General features: G+C 38.7%; 1 long non-coding RNA gene across 1 annotated transcript in view; it reads right to left on the bottom strand.

The window, feature by feature from the left end:
* The window catches only part of LOC145522681 (uncharacterized), a 275,846-nt gene that overhangs the window by 62,127 nt on the left and 194,639 nt on the right, over positions 1-19,080 (bottom strand). The gene's annotated exons all lie outside the window — the stretch shown is intronic.

Genomic DNA, 19,080 nt, shown 5'->3' with positions numbered 1-19,080 from the left:
AAGTTATTCCTAAAATATTGACCTTTTCTTTTGTTTATTGTCTTTTAGTCTTTTATTACTCATTAAAGAACTTTCATGAAAAATAAGGGTATTCATAATCTTGCTCTTAAGGTGAATGTTTTTTTTTTTTTCTGAAGGCCTCTGAATTGTTATTCTTCTCAATATGTGTAACTTCAGAGCCAGAAAAGTGATTGGTCAAACTGAAGATTTAGATAAGCAATATGCTCAGACTTCTTTTCTAACTAAACTGTTTATTTTCATTTCTGTACCTTACTTCTGGCTCCCATGTGTCATGTGAAGATAATTTTATAAAAGGTAAATGTTTTTACATGCTAAGGGAATATTCTTATAGCTCCACAGTTTGTTGGATTTTTAAGAAATGAGTCCAGGTGATAAATAATCGACATGATTGAAAGGATTTTCTTTGCAACTCTGGATAAGGAATGAGCGCTGAAGTGACACTATAAACTTAGTAGAGAGATGGACACTTCCTGCAGTTAAGAAAAGAGATGACTCTGGGACAAAAACTTCTCTTCAGACCCTGAAATATGAATGGATTTTTCCTTTTCCTTTTCGTTTTTTTGTTTTCAGTCAGGTTATCATAGATTTTCATATTTTATTTTTTATCCAAATGAAATATTTCCTTCTCATCTCAATTTCTTTGCTCTTATTATGAATTTGTTTAAAGTGATAGGTATTCTCCTTCATCCCATTTCTTTGTTTCCTGAACTTGGATGGCTCTCAGTCCAAAAGAATTTTTCAAATATTGAGTGTTATTTCAACAAGGATAGAATTATTAAGTATGTATTGTATGTCCTGACCTTTTAAAAAGTTAAACTTTTCCATTATTCACATTATGTGTGTTAACAGTGCCTCTTTGGAAGGCTCAGTCTATCTTAGCACCATCTGAGGTCCTAAAGGAAACTACCAAGAAAAGGAAGCATTGTTTCTTCAACCTAGTAAAAGTTGATATTCTGTGCACAGTATTTTGGAAGTAGAATTTCCAGAAAAACCTGTGTAAAAAGAGGTAGTTACCGCAATGGACAATGAGAGAATATGCATGGAGCAGTTAGAAGGGAAGAATACACAGCCAGTAATCTTTGTGCATTGGATATTTTTAATGGACTCTACTTTTTGCTATTCACAATATATACAAAACTTCAAAAAAAATTAGAGTTATAGTTAGTGTATTATAAAAAAGAAGTCTTATAATTTTTCCTCTTTATGAGATTTCTTTTTTTTAATTAATTAATTTTAATTGGAGGCTGATTACTTTACAATGTTGTAGTGGTTTTTGCCATACATTCACATGAATCAGCCATGGGTATACATATGTTCTCCATCCTGAACCCCCCTCCCACCTCCCTCCCCATCCCATCCCTCAGGGTCATGTCAGTGCACCAGCCCTGAGAACTCTGTCTCATGCATCGAACCTGGACTAGCGTTCTGTTTCATATATGATAATCTACATGTTTCAATGCTCTTCTCTCAAATCATCCCACCCTCGCCTTCTCCCACAGAGCCCAAAAGACTGTTCTTTACATCTGTGTCTCTTTTGCTGTCTTGCATAAAGGGTCATCGTTACCATCTTTCTAAATTCCAAATATATGTGTTAGTATACTGTATTGGTGTTTTTCTTTCTGACTTACTTCACTCTGTATAATAGGCTCCAGTTTCATCCACCTCATTAGAACTGATTCAAATGCATTCTTCTTAATGGCTGAGTAATGTTCTATTGTGTATATGTACCACAGCTTTCTTATCCATTTGTCTGCAAATGGACATCTAGGTTGCTTCCATGTCCTGGCTGTTGTAAACAGTGCTGCAATGAACATTGGGGTACATGTATCTCTTTCAATTCTGGTTTCCTCGGTGTATATGCACAGCAGTGGGATTGCTGGGTCATATGGCAGTTCTATTTCCAGTTTTTTAAGGAATCTCCACACTGTTCTCCATAGTGACTGTACTAGTTTGCATTCCCACCAACAGGGTTAGAGGGTTCCCTTTTCTCCACACCCTCTCCAGCATTTATTGTTTGTAGATTTTTTGCTAGCAGCCATTCTGACTGGCATGAGATGGTACCTCACTGTGGTTTTGATTTGCATTTCTCTGATAATTAGTGATGTGGAGCATCTTTTCATGTGTTTGTTAGCCATCTACATGTCTCCTTTGGAGAAATGTCTGTTTAGTTCTTTGGCCCATTTTTTTATTGGATTGTTTATTTTTCTGGAATTGAGCTGCAGGAGCTGCTTGTATATTTTTGAGATTAATTCTTTGTCAGTTGCTTCGTTTGCTATCATTTCCCCCCATTCTGAAGGCTGTCTTTTCACCTTGCTTATAGTTTCCTTCATTGTGCAAAAGCTTTTTAAGTTTAATTAGGTCCCATTTGTTTATTTTTGCTTTTATTTCCATTACTCTGGGAGGTGGGTCATAGACGATCCTGCTGTGATTTATGTCAGAGAGTGTTTGCCTATGCTTTCCTCTAGGAGTTTTATAGTTTCTGCTCTTATGTTTAGATCTTTAATCCATTTTGAGTTTATTTTTGTGTATGGTGTTAGAAAGTGTTCTAGTTTCATTCTTTTACAAGTGCTTGACCAGTTTTCTCAGCACCACTTGTTAAGGAGGTTGTCTTTTCTCCATTGTATATTCTTGCCTCCTTTGTCAAAGGTAACATGTCCATAGGTGTGTGGATTTATCTCTGGGCTTTATATTTTGTTCCACTGACCTGTATTTCTTTCTTTGTGCCAGTACCATACTGTGTTGATGACTGTGGCTTTGTAGTAGAGCCTGAAGTCAGGCAGGTTGATTCCTCCAGTTCCATTCTTTTTTCTCAAGATTGCTTTGGCTATTCGAGGTATTTTGTATTTCCATACAAATTGTGAAATTATTTGTTCTAGTCCTCTGAAAAATACTATTGGTAGCTTGATAAGGATTGCATTGAATCTATAGATTGCTTTGGGTAGTTTACACATTTTCACTATATTGATTCTTCCGATCCATGAACATGGTATATTTCTCCATCTATTTGTGTCATCTTTGATTTCTTTCATCAGTGTTTTATAGTTTTTTATATATAGGTCTTTTGTTTCTTTAGGTAGATATATTCCTAAGTATTTTATTCTTTTTGTTGCAATGGTGAATGAAATTGTTTCTTTAATTTCTCTTTCTGTTTTCTCATTGTTAGTGTATAGGAATGCAAGGGATTTCTGTGTGTTAAGTTTATATCCTGCAAATTTACTATATTCATTGATTATCTCCTGTATTTTTCTGGTGGTGTCTTTAGGGTTTTCTATGTAGAGGATCATGTCATCTGCAAACAGTGAGAGTTTTACTTCTTCTTTTCCAATCTGGATTCCTTTTATTTCTTTTTTTTCTCTGATTGCTGTGGCTAAAACTTCCAAAACTATGTTGAATAGCAGTGGTGAGAGTGGACACACTTGTCTTGTTCCTGACTTTAGGGGAAATGCTTTCAGTTTTTCACCACTGGGGATAATGTTTGCTGTGGGTTTACCATATATGACTTTTATTATGTTGAAGTATGTTTCTTCTATTCCTGCTTTCTGGAGGGTTTTTATCATAAATGGATGTTGAATTTTGTCAAAGGCTTTCTCTACATCTATTGAGATAATCATATGGTTTTTATTTTTCAATTTGTTTATGTGGTGTATTACATTGATTGATTTGTGGATATTGAAGAATCTTTGCATCCCTGGGATAAAGCCCACTTGGACATGACATATGATCTTTTTAATATGTTGTTGGATTCTGTTTGCTAGGATTTTGTTAAGGATTTTTGCATCTATGTTCATCAGTGATATTGGCCTGTAGTTTTCTTTTTTTGTGGCATCTTTTTCTGGTTTTGGTTTTAGGGTGATGGTGGCCTCATAGAATGTTTTTGGAAGTTTACCTTCCTCTGAAATTTTCTGGAAGAGTTTGGGTAGGATAGGTGTTAGCTCTTCTCTAAATTTATTGTAGAATTCAGCTGTGAAGTCATCTGGTCCAGGGCTTTTGTTTGCTGAAAGATTTCTGATTACAGTTTCAATTTCCATGCTTGTGATGGGTCTGTTAAAGTTTTTTATTTCTTCCTGGTTCAGTTTTGGAAAGTTATACTTTTCTAAGAATTTGTCCATTTCTTCCAAGTTGTCCATTTTATTGGCATATAGTTGCTGATAGTAGTCTCTTATAATCCTTTGTATTTCTGTGTTGTCTGTTGTGATTTCTCCATTTTCATTTCTAATTTTGTTGATTTGATTCTTCTCCCTTTTTTTCTTGATGAGTCTGGCTAATAGTTTGTCTATTTTATTTATCTTCTCAAAGAACCAGCTTTTAGCTTTGTTGATTTTTGCTGTGGTCTCCTTTGTTTCTTTTTAATTTATTTCTGCCCTAATTTTTGTGATTTCTTTCCTTCTACTAACCCTGCAGTTCTTCATTTCTTCTTTTTCTAGTTGATTTAGGTGGAGAGTTAGGTTATTTATTTGATTTTTCTCTTGTTTCTTGAGTTAAGCTTGTATTGCTATGAACATTTCCCTTAGCACTGCTTTCACTGAATCCCATAGGTTTTGGGTTGTTGTGTTTTCATTTTCATTCATTTATATGCATATTTTGATTTCTTCTGTGATTTGTTGGTTATTCAGAAACGTGTTATTTAGCCTCCATATGTTTATATTTTTAATAGTTTTTTTTCCCTGTAGTTGACATCTAATCTTACTGCATTGTGATCAGAAAAGATGCTTGGAATGGTTTCAATTTTTTTGAATTTACCAAGGCTAGATTTATGGCCCAGGATGTGATCTATCCTGGAGATGGTTCCGTGTGCACTTGAGAAAAAGGTGCAATTCACTGTTTTGGGGTGAAATGTCCTATAGATATCAATTAGGTCTAACTGGTCCATTGTATCATTTAAAGTTTATGTTTCCTTGCTACTTTTCTGTTTAGTTGATCTATCCATAGGTGTGAGTGGGGTATTAAAGTCTCCCACTATTATTGTGTTACTGTTAATTTCCCCTTTAATACTTGTTAGCATTTGCCTTACATATTGTGGTGCTCTTATGTCGGGTGCATTTATATTTATAATTGTTATATCTTCTTCTTGGATTGATCTTTTGATCATTACGTAGTATTCTTCTTTGTCTCTTTTCACAGCCTTTATTTCAAAGTCTATTTTATTTGATATGAGTATTGCTACTCCTGCTTTTTTTTTTGGTCTCTGTTTGCAGGAAATATCTTTTTCCAGCCCTTCACTTTCAGTCTGTATGTGTCCCTTGTTTTGTGGTGGGTCTCTTGTAGACAGCATATATAGGGGTCTTGTTTTTGTATCCATTCAGCCAGTCGCTGTCTTTTGGTTGGGGCATTCAACCCATTTACACTTAAGGTAATTATTGATAAGTATGATCCTTTTGCCATTTACTTTGTTGTTTTGGGTTTGAGTTTATACACCCTTTCTGTGTTTCCTGTCTAGAGAAGATCCTTTAGCATTTGTTGAAGAGCTGGTTTGATGGTTCTGAATTCTCTCAGCTTTTGCTTGTCTGTAAAGCTTTTGATTTCTCCTTCATATTTGAATGAGATTCTTGCTGGGTACAGTAATCTGGGTTGTAGGTTTTTCACTTTCATCACTTTAAGTATGTCCTACCATTCCCTTCTGGCCTGGAGAGTTTCTATCAGAAGATCAGCTGTTATCCTTATGGGAATACCCTTGTGTGTTATTTGTTGTTTTTCCCTTGCTGCTTTTAGTATTAGTTCTTTCTGTTTAATCTTTGTTAATTTGATTAATATGTGCCTTGGGGTGTTTCACCTTGGGTTTATCCTGTTTGGGACTCTTTGGATTTCTTAGACTTGGGTTGGTATTTCCTTCCCCATTTTAGGGAAGTTTTCAACTATTATCTCAAGTATTTTCTCATGGCCTTTCTTTTTGTCTTCTTCTGGGACTCCTATGATTCGAATGTTGGGGCATTTGACATTGTCCCAGAGGTCTCTGAGTTTGCCCTCATTTCTTTCATTCTTTTTTCCTCTCTGTTTCATTTGTTTCCACCATTCTATTTTCCACCCCACTTATCTTATCTTCTGCCTCAGTTATTCTACTGTTGGTTCCCTCCAGAGTGTTTTTGATCTCAGTTATTGCATTATTCGTTATTGATTGACTCTTTTTTATTTCTTATAGGTCCTTGTTAAACATTTCCTGCATCTTCTCAATCCTTGTCTCCAGACTGTTTATCTGTAACTCCATTTTGTTTTCAAGATTTTGGATCATTTTTATATCACTATTCTGAATTATTTTTCAGGTAAGCTCCCTATCTTCTCCTCTTTTGTTTGGTACGGTGGGCGTTTATCATGTTCTTTTACCTGCTGAATATTTCTCTGCCTTTTCACTTTGTTTAGATTGCTGTGTTTGGGGTGGACTTTCTGTATGCTGGAGGTTTGTGGTTCCTCTTTATTGTGGTGGTTCCTGCCTGTGGGTGGGTTGGACGAGTGGCTTGTCAAGGTTTCCTGGTTAGGGAAGCTTGGATAGGTGTTCCAATGGGTGGAGCTGGATCTCTTCTCTCTGGAGGGCAATGAAGTGTCCATTAGTGAGTTTTGAGGTGTCTATGGGTTTGGTGTGACTTTTGGCCACCTGTATTTTAATGCTTAGAGCTATGTTCCTATGTTGCTAGAGAATAAGCATGGTCTGTCTTGCTCTGGAACTTTTTGGCTCTTGGGTAGAGCTTGGTTTCAGTGTAGGAATGGAGGCTTTTCGATGAGCTCTTGTGGATTAATGTTCCCTGGAGTCAGGAGTTTTCTGGTGTTCTCAAGTTTTGGATTGAAGCCACCTGCCTCTGGTTTTCTGCCACCAGTTCAAGACTTCTCCATCCATACTGCACCAATGATAAAACATCTCCTTTTAAGACAATGGGCTGCCTTTCTGGGTGCCTGGTGTCCTCCGCCAGCATTCAGAAGTTGTTTTGTGGAATTTGCTCAGCGTTCAAATGATTTTTTGATGAATATGTCAGGGAGAAAGTAGTCTCCCTGTCCTATTCCTCTGCCATCTTAGGACCATCTCTCTTTATGAGATTTCTAAATTAGAATAACAATCCATGCTACTTGGGTCCAACCATGACCCAAGACTAGCAATTCCCGTTAGATGGTAATCTTTGGGATTTAGGGATGAACATCAAAATTCCCAGGAATTTATGAAAACATAAGTTGTTTTTGTCTTTAAAATATTTCTAACATTTTTATATGCTTTACTCACAATATTATGGATTGCTAAAACATTTATTTTACAGACATAACTTGGACATACTGTGGACATTGAACATATTGTGGATTCAGTTCCAGGCCACCACAGTAAAGGGAATATCACACTAAAGCAAGTCACACGAAGTTTTTGGCTTTCTCAGTTCAGTTCAGTCCAGTCGCTCAGTTGCGTCTGACTCTTTGCGACTCCAAGGACTGTAGCATGCCAGGTCTCCCTGTTGATCACCAACTCCCAGAGTTTACTCAAACTCATGTCCATTCAGTTGGTGATGCCATCCAACCATCTCATCCTCTGTCATTCCCTCTCCTCCTACCTTCAATTTTTCACAGCATCAGGGTCTTTTCCAATGAGTCAGCTCTTCGCATCAAGTACCCAAAGTATTGGGGTTTCAGCTTCAACATCAGTCCTTCCAATGAATATTCAGGACTGATTTCCTTTAGGATGGACTGGTTGGATCTCCTTGCAGTCCAAGGGACTCTCAAGAGTCTTCTCCAACACCACAGTTCAAAAGCATCAATTCTTTGGTGCTCAGCTTTCTTTATAGTCCAACTCTCACATCCATATGTGACTGCTTTGGGTTCCTAGTAAATATAAAAGTTATGTTTACACTATACTGTAATCTATTAAGTAGTCTACATAAGCAAAAGCATTATGTCTAAAAAGCAATGTATATGAGTGCTAAGTCACTTCAGTTTTGTTGACTCCTTGTGACCCTATGGACTGTAGCTTTCCAGGCTCCTCTGTCCTCGGGATTCTCCAGGCAAGAATACTGGAGTGTATTGCCATTTCCTTCTCCAGGGGATCTTCCCAACCCAGGGATCAAACCCGTGTCTGCTGTGGCTCCTGCACTGCAGGTGGATTCTTCACTTCTGAGCCACTGGGGAAGCCCAAAAAGCAGTGTACATACTTTAATTCAAAATGATAAAAATTGCTAACCATCATCTAAATCTTCAGCCAGTTGTAAGTAATATTTTTGCAAAAGTAACATCAAAGATTACTCATCACAGATCACTATAGCAAGTATAATAATAATGAAAAGTTTGAAATATTGTGAGATTAGCAAAATATGACACAGACACAGTGAGCAAGTGCTATTGGAGAAAGGATACCAGTAGACTTGCTAAACACAGGGTCACCACAAATCTTCAACTTGTAAAATGTGCAATATCTGAAAAGTTCAGCAAAGCAAGGCACAATAAAACAAGGTATGTCTGTAATGAGTAAGAAACCTCAAGAATGATAGTATTTACAAAGAACTTCTTTGCCTATAGCAAATATTCAAATGCTATAAAATGCCAGCAAACACTACTGGGTAGTATTCAAATAACATAGCACTCAGATCCCTCAACCCTATGTAGAACCATGTCTCTAAATTGCCAATTTAAAAACTCATATTGCTTCCAAAACTTATTTCTTGGAATACCACTCATAGGATGTTTAAAGTATTCTACGTATATAAATGTAATAACACATATTTTATTTGTGTGACTCACTGTGAGCACCAGCCAGCACCGTAAATGTTCACGTATAACGTGGCAACAGCTACCAGTCATACTGACCACCTCTTATTCCCTCTGTGCCCTTGTCCCCATTCCCAGAGATTCTGGTCAACCTTAACCTTTGACTCTTTGTATCCACATTCTCTGCTTCTGCTTTTGACCTGATGTTAGTGGAGCTCTTCAAATCAGTAACATCTTTACATCAATGGCTATGTTTTAGTTCTTTAAGGAGAATGAGATAATTTTTCCAGGTTTCCTAATTTTTCAACAGATTTTTCTCAAGATTTAGAAAAACACACCAATAGCCCAAGAACTATTAGGAAGGATTTCCCACATGGATGTGCTACCCAAGTCTGATCCCTTCCAGAATCGACCAGGGCTATACTTGTGGACCCAGGCTGGGTGGACAGCAGACATGATGGGGCCACAAGGGACTAGGGTTCAGGAACCCTGTATTTTAATCCTGGCTGATCCACTAACTATAGCTGTACGACCTGGAGTCAGTTTTCTAACTTGTCAGCACCTCTGCTTGTTCCCTAAAATAAAGCCTTCTTCTTGTTGAAGAAAAATTGAAGGTATATAGGAGAAGAAATAACATTTTATGTCTCTGAGGCCTCGAGGTCACCATCAGGAAAATCTCCCAGATGGGAAGGAGGTCCTCACAAGCCCCCAGAGGAGAGTTGGTGGCTGGTGCTCACTCTCTTGTATCTTGCTGGGTGAGTTCCAGCCAGCTGTGCAGTTAGGAGTGTGGGCTGCAGCCAGTAGCACATCCCAGCTCACCCAAATGGTTCATTTCTAACTTTCCTTTTCATTCAGACATTTTAGGATTCTTCGTGCTAAATCCAGACCACAAAGAACCTTGTTTGTTAGTATATGAAATGATGATAAAGTAATAGTAAAAGTGTCTATCATTAAATTAAGTTCCTAAGTTAAAACCAACAACAGCTGTGATTACCTCAAATGTTATTGTGAATTCCATAGGCTGGGTGGTATGAGAGAGTGATGTGTTTTTCTTCATAAAGCTAAAGGGGTTGGTGGTAACTATATTTCAGTGAAGATTAATATTAATATAATAATAAACATGTTAATTTGTATCTGGGAGCAACAAGTGTTGTTTAATGTAATTAGGTACTGTTTCCTTTCTCTAGGTTTGTTGCATTAACTTGTTTGAGTAGAAGGAGTCCTGAATAGTGCAGGAGAAGCTAGATTAGAAAAAGATCTTGGGGAAGAGCTATCTAGTTTTGTCACATTCAAGTGTTTAGCTTACTATGAAACATTTACCATCCACAGAGGGGTTAAAACTTCCTGGTGAATATTCTCAATTTCACATACATATTACTAAAGTAGGTTACACAAAATAGAGATACACACACACACACACACACACACACACACACACACACACACCCTACATTCCCCATCTAGCCTGCTTTCTCATCCTTCCAATCTGAAGCATGCCTAGAGCCCCCAGGTTCACATCAGGTACTTCCAGGGTGTTCCCTCAACACCTTGTCCTTTGCCCAACAGAGCATGAATCTTCAAAGGCTGTGTGTTCTCTGTGAGCACAGACCACATACTGTCCATTTTACAACTGTACTCTTACCATTATGCCCAGAGACTGACAAAGAGAGTGATCTCAACACATATTTATTGTGGGCCAGATGCCGAGCCAGACATATCACATAAAAAATTTTACCCAGTCCTCTCAACAGCTTTATAGGATAGAGATTACATTCCAATTTATCTATGAAGAAGCTGAGATCTAGAGATATTAAATAATTCATTGGTGATAACAAAGCTATTAAGCCCCAGGGAGCTTGCTGCTGCTGCTGCTGCTAAGTCGCTTCAGTTGTGTTGGACTCTGTGCGACCCCATAGATGGCAGCCCACCAGGCTCCCCCATCCCTGGGATTCTCCAGGCAAGAATACTGGAGTGGGTTGCCATTTACTTCTCCAATGCATGAAAGTGAAAAGTGAAAGTGAAGTCGCTCAGTTGTGTCCGAATCTTAGCGACCCCATGAACTCCAGCCTATCAGGCTCCTCCGTCCATGGGATTTTCCAGGGAGCTTACTGATTCTTAAATATGGTTCACTGGCCATGTGGACATATTTGTTGCACTGATTCAAAGATATGAAGGACATATTCACTGGCCTTGAAGGGCTTTGTTGTTGCTGTTCAGTTGCCAAGTCATGTCTGACTCTTTGTGACCCCATGGACTGCAATACAACAGGCTCCTCTGATCTTCACCATCTCTGGAGTTTGCTCAAATTCATTGTCCATTGAGTCACAGACACTATCTAACCATCTCATCCTCCATCACACCTTCTCCTTTAGCCTTCAATCTTTTCCAGCATCAGGGTCTTTTCCAATGAGTCTGCTCTTCACATCACGTGGCCAATGTATTGGAGCTACAGCTTCAGTCCTTCCAACGAATATTCAGGGTTGATTTCATTTAGGATTGGCTGGTTTGATCTCCTTGCCGTCCAAGGGACCCTCAAGAGTCTTTTCTGGCACCACAATTCAAAAGCTTCAATTCTTTGGCATTCAGTCTTCCTTATGGTCCAGCTCTCACAGCTGTACATGACTACTGAAAATACTATAACTTTGAGTATGTGGACCTTTGTTGGCAAAGTGATGTCTCTGCTTTTTAATGTGCTGTCTAGGTTTGTCATGGTTTTCCTTCCAGGGAGCAAGCTTCTTTTAATTTCATGACTGCTGTCACCATCCAAAATGATTTTGGAGCCCAAGAAAATAAAATCTGCTACTGCTTCTGCTTTTTACCCTTCCATTTTCCATGAAGTGATAGGACAAGATGCCATGATCTTAGTTTTTTGAATGTTTATTTTAAGCCAGCTTTCTTTACTCTCTTTCACCCTCATCAAGAGGCTTTTCAGTTCTTCTTTACCTTCTGCTATTATAATAGTATCATCTGCATATCTGAGGTTGTTGATATTTTTCCTGGCAATCTTGATTCCAGCTTGTGTGTCATCATGCCCAGCATTTCACATGATGAACTCTGCATAGAAGTTAAATATGCAGGGTGATATACAGTCTTGTTATACTCTTTTCCAAACTTTGAACAAGTCAGTTGTGCCATGTCTAGCTCTGTTGTTTCTTGATCCACATACAGGTTTCTTGGAAGACAAGCAAGGTGGTCTGGTACTCCCATTTCTTTAAGAATTTTCCAGTTTGTTGTGATCCATACAGTAAAAGGCTTTAGTGCAGTCAATGAAGCAGAAGTAGATGTCTTTCTGGAATTCATTTGCTTTCTCTATGAGCCAACAAACGTTGGCAATTTGCTCTCTGGTTCCTCTGCCTTTTCTAAATCCAACTTGTACATCTGGAAGTTCTTGATTCATGTACTGCTGAAGCCTAGCTTGAAGGATTTTGAGCATAACCTTACTAGCATGTGATATGAGCACAATTGTACAGTAGTTTGAACATTCTTTGGCATTACCCTTCTTTGGGATTGGAATGAAAATTGACATTTTTCAGTCCTGTGGCCACTGCTGAGTTTTCCAAATTTGCTGATATATTGAGTGCAGCATTTTTATAGCATCATCTTTTAAGATTTGAAATAGCTCAGCTGGAATTCCATTACATCCAATTAGCTTTATTCGTATTAATGCTTCCTAAGGCCCACTTGACTTCACACTCCAAGATGTCTGGCTCTAAGTGAGTGACCACACCACTGTGGTTATTTGGGTCATTAAGATCTTTTTTGTATAGTTCTTCTATGTATTCTTGCCACCTCTTAACTTTCAAGTAATAGAGTTCTCTGTACATATTGTTTAGTTGCTAAGTCATGTCCGACTCTTTTTGTGACCCTATGGACTATAGTTCCCCAGGCTCCTCTGCCCATGGGATTTCCCAGGCAAGAAAAGAATACTTGAGTGGGTTACCATTTCCTTCTCCAATGTACATATTGTGTCATAGTTAATAAATTTTTTTCCATTTGTTTCCTATCAGTGGGGTAACTATTGCTTTTTGAACTTGGATCAGAGCTTTTGACCTTCATAAGCCTTCTTTTATGATGAGCGTTATATACAGAGATCCACTCAGCTGGCCTTGTTCCTCGTTACTGTACCTTGCTTCTCGTAAATCCATGTAGCTTTGGATTGGATTTCCCACTCATGAATTTGCTCTAGGACTCTCATATTCCAGGATGTTTGAAGTATCCTTATGATGTGGCATGGCATGGTCCATATTCAAGGCTATTTATTTCATTCGGTGGTCCACATTTTATTGTCTCATGTTTGAGCTTAAACAACTGATCCAGGCCTCCCCCTGGGTCAGGCTTTTCCTCTGCTGTTTTGTAACACATAGCTTTTAGGGATTTCATTCTACCTTGCTGACCATGATGGAACAGTGCAGGACTGAAGGGAATGTCAGCATCTAGAATGGAGATGTTGGAAATCAGAAATATCCCAAGTGAAAAGTTAACAGGATATTATAACTAATTAGATGTGGGTGGTAAGGAGAAGAATCTTTGTAAAAAAGGTTTCAAGCTTAAGAGACTATGAGGAAATGGTGCCACCTATAATAAGCTGAGAGAAAGAAGAAGAAGGACTTAGTTTGGGGTAAAAGATATTGATCTTGAGACTTCATGTCAGGTATGTATAGCAGGAATTTGTGGTTTTACATGGAAGCCTGGAATAGTCTTTTCTGGAGATGGAGACTGGTGATTGCTGATGTTCTATGACTGGAAGGGATTTAAACTTAAAGGGAGGGGAAGGTGGCTTAGGGTGGAACCTTGAAGCCTGCTCACACAATCAGATGCAAAGAGGGCAGGAGTCCTTGAAGGAGATTAAGCTAATTTTGTGAGAAAGAAAGGGGGAGAACAAAGTAAGGACTTTATAAGAGAATCCAAAGGAAAAGACAGTGTCAAAAAGCAAAAGGCCAAATGTCAAAGACTGCAGAAAGCTTGAGCAGGAAGAAGGCCATGGAGTCCAAAGATGAGGGAAGTGCTGATCAGCTCAGAAGAACTGTTTCTGGAGAGGGCCAGCCTAGTTTATCTTGGCGCCCTGGAGGAATCGGCTCTTCTTGGGGAGAGGGAGGACAAGAGCTTGGAATGCTATCCTAGTATGAATCTGAAACCAGCATGGGAGACTATGGAGAGTGAGGTATCATGTGGGTTGAGGAAAATGAAAGCAATGCATACTTAGTCTTGAGATAGAAAGCTCCCAGTTCTATAAAGTTAGTATTCTAAGCCAAATAAACACTAAGCCAAATGAAGAGCACAAAGGTTTGAAGCCAAAATAGACATTGCAATGCTCTTGTAATATAAAGTTAACCACATAAAGTTATTGTTATAATTTAATCTATTTATTTTAATCCAACAAATTGACACACTTCCAAGAATAAGCAAAAGCAGTTACATAAATTTGCATAAACTTAAGATCCAGGGCCAGAAAGGCTAGGCCCAAAGATTTCAGTTGGAAGGGACAGGGAATATAAATGTTAATGATGAGTGAAAACTCTGTGATCTTAGCCTGAGATGCATTCCTTGGCCTTTTCACAACTAATAGAATCTCAGAGATGATGCAAATGCCATGGATACTGCAGCAGGCACACACAGAAGCATCTGATTAGAAGTCTATACCACATACATGGCTGGTGACATGCACCAAAATCAGCTGTGTTCATGCTATGACTTGAGCAAGCGTGGGCAGGGGTTTGAGGACTATAGGAAAAACACTAGCTTTTTCTCATTGTGGAGCAAGTGGAGGCCACATTGCCACTTAACCTCTCAGGTTTAATTTTCCTCGAAAGAAAAATGAGAAGAGATTGGATGAGATTATCTCTTGTTCCCTTCCAGAAGTAAAACTCTGCAATTTTCTGACTCTAAGATTCATCTTCTTATAGCCATTAAAAAATTAAAAATTCAAGATGTTTGCTGAGCTTTTAAATTTGAGAATAAGATGGACTCTAGCAGGTTTTGTAGGCAGAAAATCAGTTACATAGAATGCTAGTCCTCAAAATTCTTGATTTTGCACCTCTATTGTTAAAAGTATCATTTGACCACAAACTTCAAATGTATGCATATTTACTTATGTGGGCTAAGTCCTTTTAGTCATGCCAGCTCTTTGTGACCCTATGGACTGTAGCCCACCAGGCTCCTCTGTCCATGGGATACTCCAGGCAAGAATACTGGAGTGGGTTGCCATGCCCTCCTCCAGGGGCTCTTCCTGACACAGGGATCAAACCCACGTCTCTTACATCTCCTGAGTCTCCAGCATTCACAGGCAGTGCCCTCTAGTGCCACCTGGGCCCCTATTTATTTATAAGTTACACATATATACTGCTGGATTTATATATACATTACAAAAGAGACACAAAAAATGAGAGAAGAATGACATAAGAATAAAAATAAATCTAAAGCAAACATCTAAGAATCCCTCCTTACCCTACATTTTAAAGTATTATTTTGTGTACTCCATGGGGCAAGCATGGTCTTTGGAGACCACTTAGAGATAGGTGTTTGCCACCTTGGGGCTTTGCAGGTGGTGCAAGTGGTAAAGAACCTGCCTGCCAATGCAGGAGAGACCCAGGTTGGACCCTGGTTTGGGAAGATCCCTGGAGTAGGAAACGGCAACACACTCCAGTATTCTTGCCTGGAGAATACCATGGACAGAGGAGCCTGGTGGTCTATAGTCCATGTGGTTGCAAAGAGTTGGACATGATTGAAGTGACTTAGCATGCAGCGTTTGCCACCTTGCACTAAAGACTTAGTAGTGTGGGAAATAACTTTTCCAGTCAGCAACTCTTCTATCTGATGAGAAAATCTTCCTAAAAACCTAAGTACATTAAATTTGGAAATAAAAGAAAATTAATAAAACATGGCAATCCCTTGCTTTTCAAAAAGGCAAACTCTTCCAGACAGTATATCTGAAAGTAATGTGGTGAATCTGATTTTTACCAAGCAAAGTCAATAGAAGAATTTGCATTTGAATGCAGCCACATTAATAATCGAAAATCTCCCCAAATCCCACCTATTATACTTGATTGGAAATTATTGAATAAAGAGGTTTAGTATTATCACATCTGTGGTGTAATAATTATTTTTAACCACCTGATGGGTCATGTCTGTGGGCAGTTGACCTGATTCCTAGACATTTCATTTCCTTGCTACCTTCTGTCAACACTGTGCTTGTCCTGATGCTGTCAGTCATATCTCTGATGTGAATGTTTACCTTTGAGATTTCAGATTATGTAGAATGGATTGACATTCTACTCTGTTCTAGATGAGGGCACTTATGGAGTCTAAGCTATCTGAACTGTAGGACTTCCCTGATAGCTCAGATGGTAAAGAGGCCACCAGCAATGCAGAAAAACCAGGTTCTATCCCTGGGTTGGGAAGATCCCCTGGAGAAAGAAACAGCAACTCACTCCAGTATTCCTGCCTGGGAAATAATGTGCACAAAGGAGCCTGCCGGCTTACAGTCCGTGGGGTCACAAAGAGTTGGCCATGACTTAGTGATTAAACAACAATGATCTTCAAATCTTGTTCCCAATTCTCCTATCAGAACCAGGGGAGGCAAGAATGATTTTCTATCAATTGTAAATGGTAGAAAAAAAGGCTAAGCTTACAGGTCATTTCTTTAAACAAAGCTAAATAATTTGACTCAGATAAGAAAAGCTGATTCATATCTACCACAGCAAACATAAGACACATCTCTGGAATGGCTTTAAGAAGCCACTAAACCTGTTGGCCCTTTACTCAAAAAAACAGTAGTTTAAGATAAGCTCTTTTAAAAATATTGTCTTTAGTAAATATTATTCATTAAGAAAATACATAAATGTATTCATTAAAGTGATTGATTCTCTATATTAGGATTCATCTTCAAAGCATGTAACTCACTTGCTAGAAAACAGCATTGACAAGAAAGGCTAGGTCTGTTCTGGGACCCAGAATCCTGGGCCAAGGAGATGCAGGGTCAGCTCAGGAACCACACAGACTTCTAATCATCAACACTGATACATTCTGACCTACTCTGGCCCATTTGTACCCACTGTGGTCCATCTTTCTCATTCCTAATTGAGAAGGAAGATGAGAAAGGCTGGAGTAGCACAAGTGCTTTCCACTGCAATCAGGAGTGATTCAGGAACTAAAGAAGGATAGTACATCACACTTAACATCTTCTAGACAAAATAATATCTTCATTGTTCTATGGTACAGAACTTGAAGGTCTCACCTGAAGACCTGTCCAAGGCTGTGGGCAGACTAAGAGCTCTGTGGGGGAATGTTCTGTATACTGTCTTTGGGTATTCAGCATCCATCTATACCTTACTTTCTGTCTCTCTCCCCTATACTGAAGGGTTACAGATAAAATTCATATTTCCTATACTCCTCAGCAGCTAGGATTCTGTATGTATTGTGATATGCACTTGGAAGAGATTCAGAAAGTAGATGGGAGTTGAAGGCTGTCTTTTTGCAGGAGTGGTAGCTGACATCTAAGCTCTGGACTCTACATTTCTCTGCCTAGTAAGCAGCTTCAAGTGTGGGAAGCGGCCATGTTTATGGCAACAAATGTATCACTAGTAGCAGTAATTTCCTAAAATCTGGTTCACAGCTGACCTAGAAACCAAAATACATGTGGCAATCCCTTGACTTATACTTTTCTAGTCCTTCCAATTATTGTATGATCAACTGGTTTTCTGTACTAAACCCCTCTTTTCTGGAAACATCTAGAGTGGTTTCTGTTTCCTGCTTTAAATCCAGATAGAGACAGAGAGACTTTTGACCCTATGCATAGATAAGCTCTGAAGACCACTCTGTGGATTGGAGGGACTCTCTCTTTGGGCATAAATAAAAGCCCATTGGTTTTCAGAGCAAAATGTCAGCTTTGCCACTTCAGTTGGGATATTAAAATCTTGAATGCCTGTTCTCTATTACCTATTAAAAGCAAATTTACAAAACATATATCTGAAAAAGATATGTTAACTCTTCTTTCCTCTGATTCTTTAAGCTCTCTTCCTGTAATATAATTTCAACTGAAGTTACTGAAAGTTAAGTAAGGGTCTTTGAAATAATGCATATATAAAAATCCGAGTGACCAATTTCTACTAGTATTTATTGCCAGAAAAGCATTTGTTTCTTTTGGTAATCTTGATAATAAGAGTGATGTAACTCTCATTTTTCTTTCCCTTTCATTTTGCTCTCTCAAAAGCTCGAAGTCAAATTAGGTGTTAATTGTAGCACTCTTCCTGGAAAAATTATTTTTGTCCTCTGTCCTCTTGGTTTCTGATCATTTACCTCTATTTTTAACTATTGTACACATTAGGAAATGTGCACATAGTATTTACTTAGAAATAAGGAATAACAGATATCTGTACTATATGTGGGCTTCCCAGGTGGTGCTAGTGGTAAAGAACCCACCTGCCAATGCAGGAGAAGTGATCCCTGGGTTCGATCCTTGAGTCAGGAAGATCTCCTGAAGAAGGGCATGGCAACCCACTCCAGTATTCTTGCCTGGAGAATCCCATGGATCATGGAGCCTGGCGGGCTACAGTCCATAGGGTCGCAAAGAGTATGACACAATTGAGCGAGTGAGCACTCACATAGGCATATACTATATATAAATAAAAGTAGGAAGCATTTTCTCCCTACTCTGTATTAGTAACTGCTCTTACCCTTAGTGCTGTTTTCTATGTAAAGTCTAACAACATCATTTTTTTTTTTTTTTTATAAATTTATTTATTTTAGTTGGGGGCTAATTACTTTACAATATTGTAATAGTTTTTGCCATACATTGACAAGAATCAGCCATGGGTTTACATGTGTTCCCCTTCCCGAACCCCCCACCCACCTCCCTCCCCCTCTCATCCTTCTGGATCATCCCATTGCCCCGGCCCTGAGCCCTTGTCACATGCATCGAACATGGAATGGTGCTCTGTTTCACATATGACAATACACATGTCTCAATGCCATTCTCCCAGAACTTCCCACCCTCACCTTCTCCCTCAGAGTCCATAAAATTGTTCCATGCATCTGTGTCTCTTATTCTGTCTTGCATATAGGGTTATCGTTACCATCTTTCAGATTCCATATATATGCATTAGTATACTGTATTGTTGTTTTTCTTTCTGGCTTACTTCACTCTGTATAATGGGCTCCAGTTTCATCCATCTCAGTAGAACCGGTTCAAATGTATTTTTTTTAATGGCTGAGTAATATTCCATTGTGTATATGTACCACAGCTTCCTTATCCATTCATCTGCTGATGGACATCTAGGTTGCTTCCATGTCCTGGCTATTGTAAACAGTGCTGCGATGAACATTGGGGTACACGCGTCTCTTTCAATTCTGGTTTCCTCGGTGTATATGCCCAGCAGTGGGATTGCTGGGTCA

Source organism: Giraffa tippelskirchi, chromosome 10 (assembly GCF_054371585.1).
Source record: "Giraffa tippelskirchi isolate mGirTip1 chromosome 10, T2T-mGirTip1v1.2.pri, whole genome shotgun sequence".
Taxonomy (NCBI): Eukaryota; Metazoa; Chordata; class Mammalia; order Artiodactyla; family Giraffidae; genus Giraffa; species Giraffa tippelskirchi.
The sequence above is the reverse complement of the archived record's forward strand: the minus strand, read 5'-3'. Positions and strand labels throughout refer to the sequence as shown.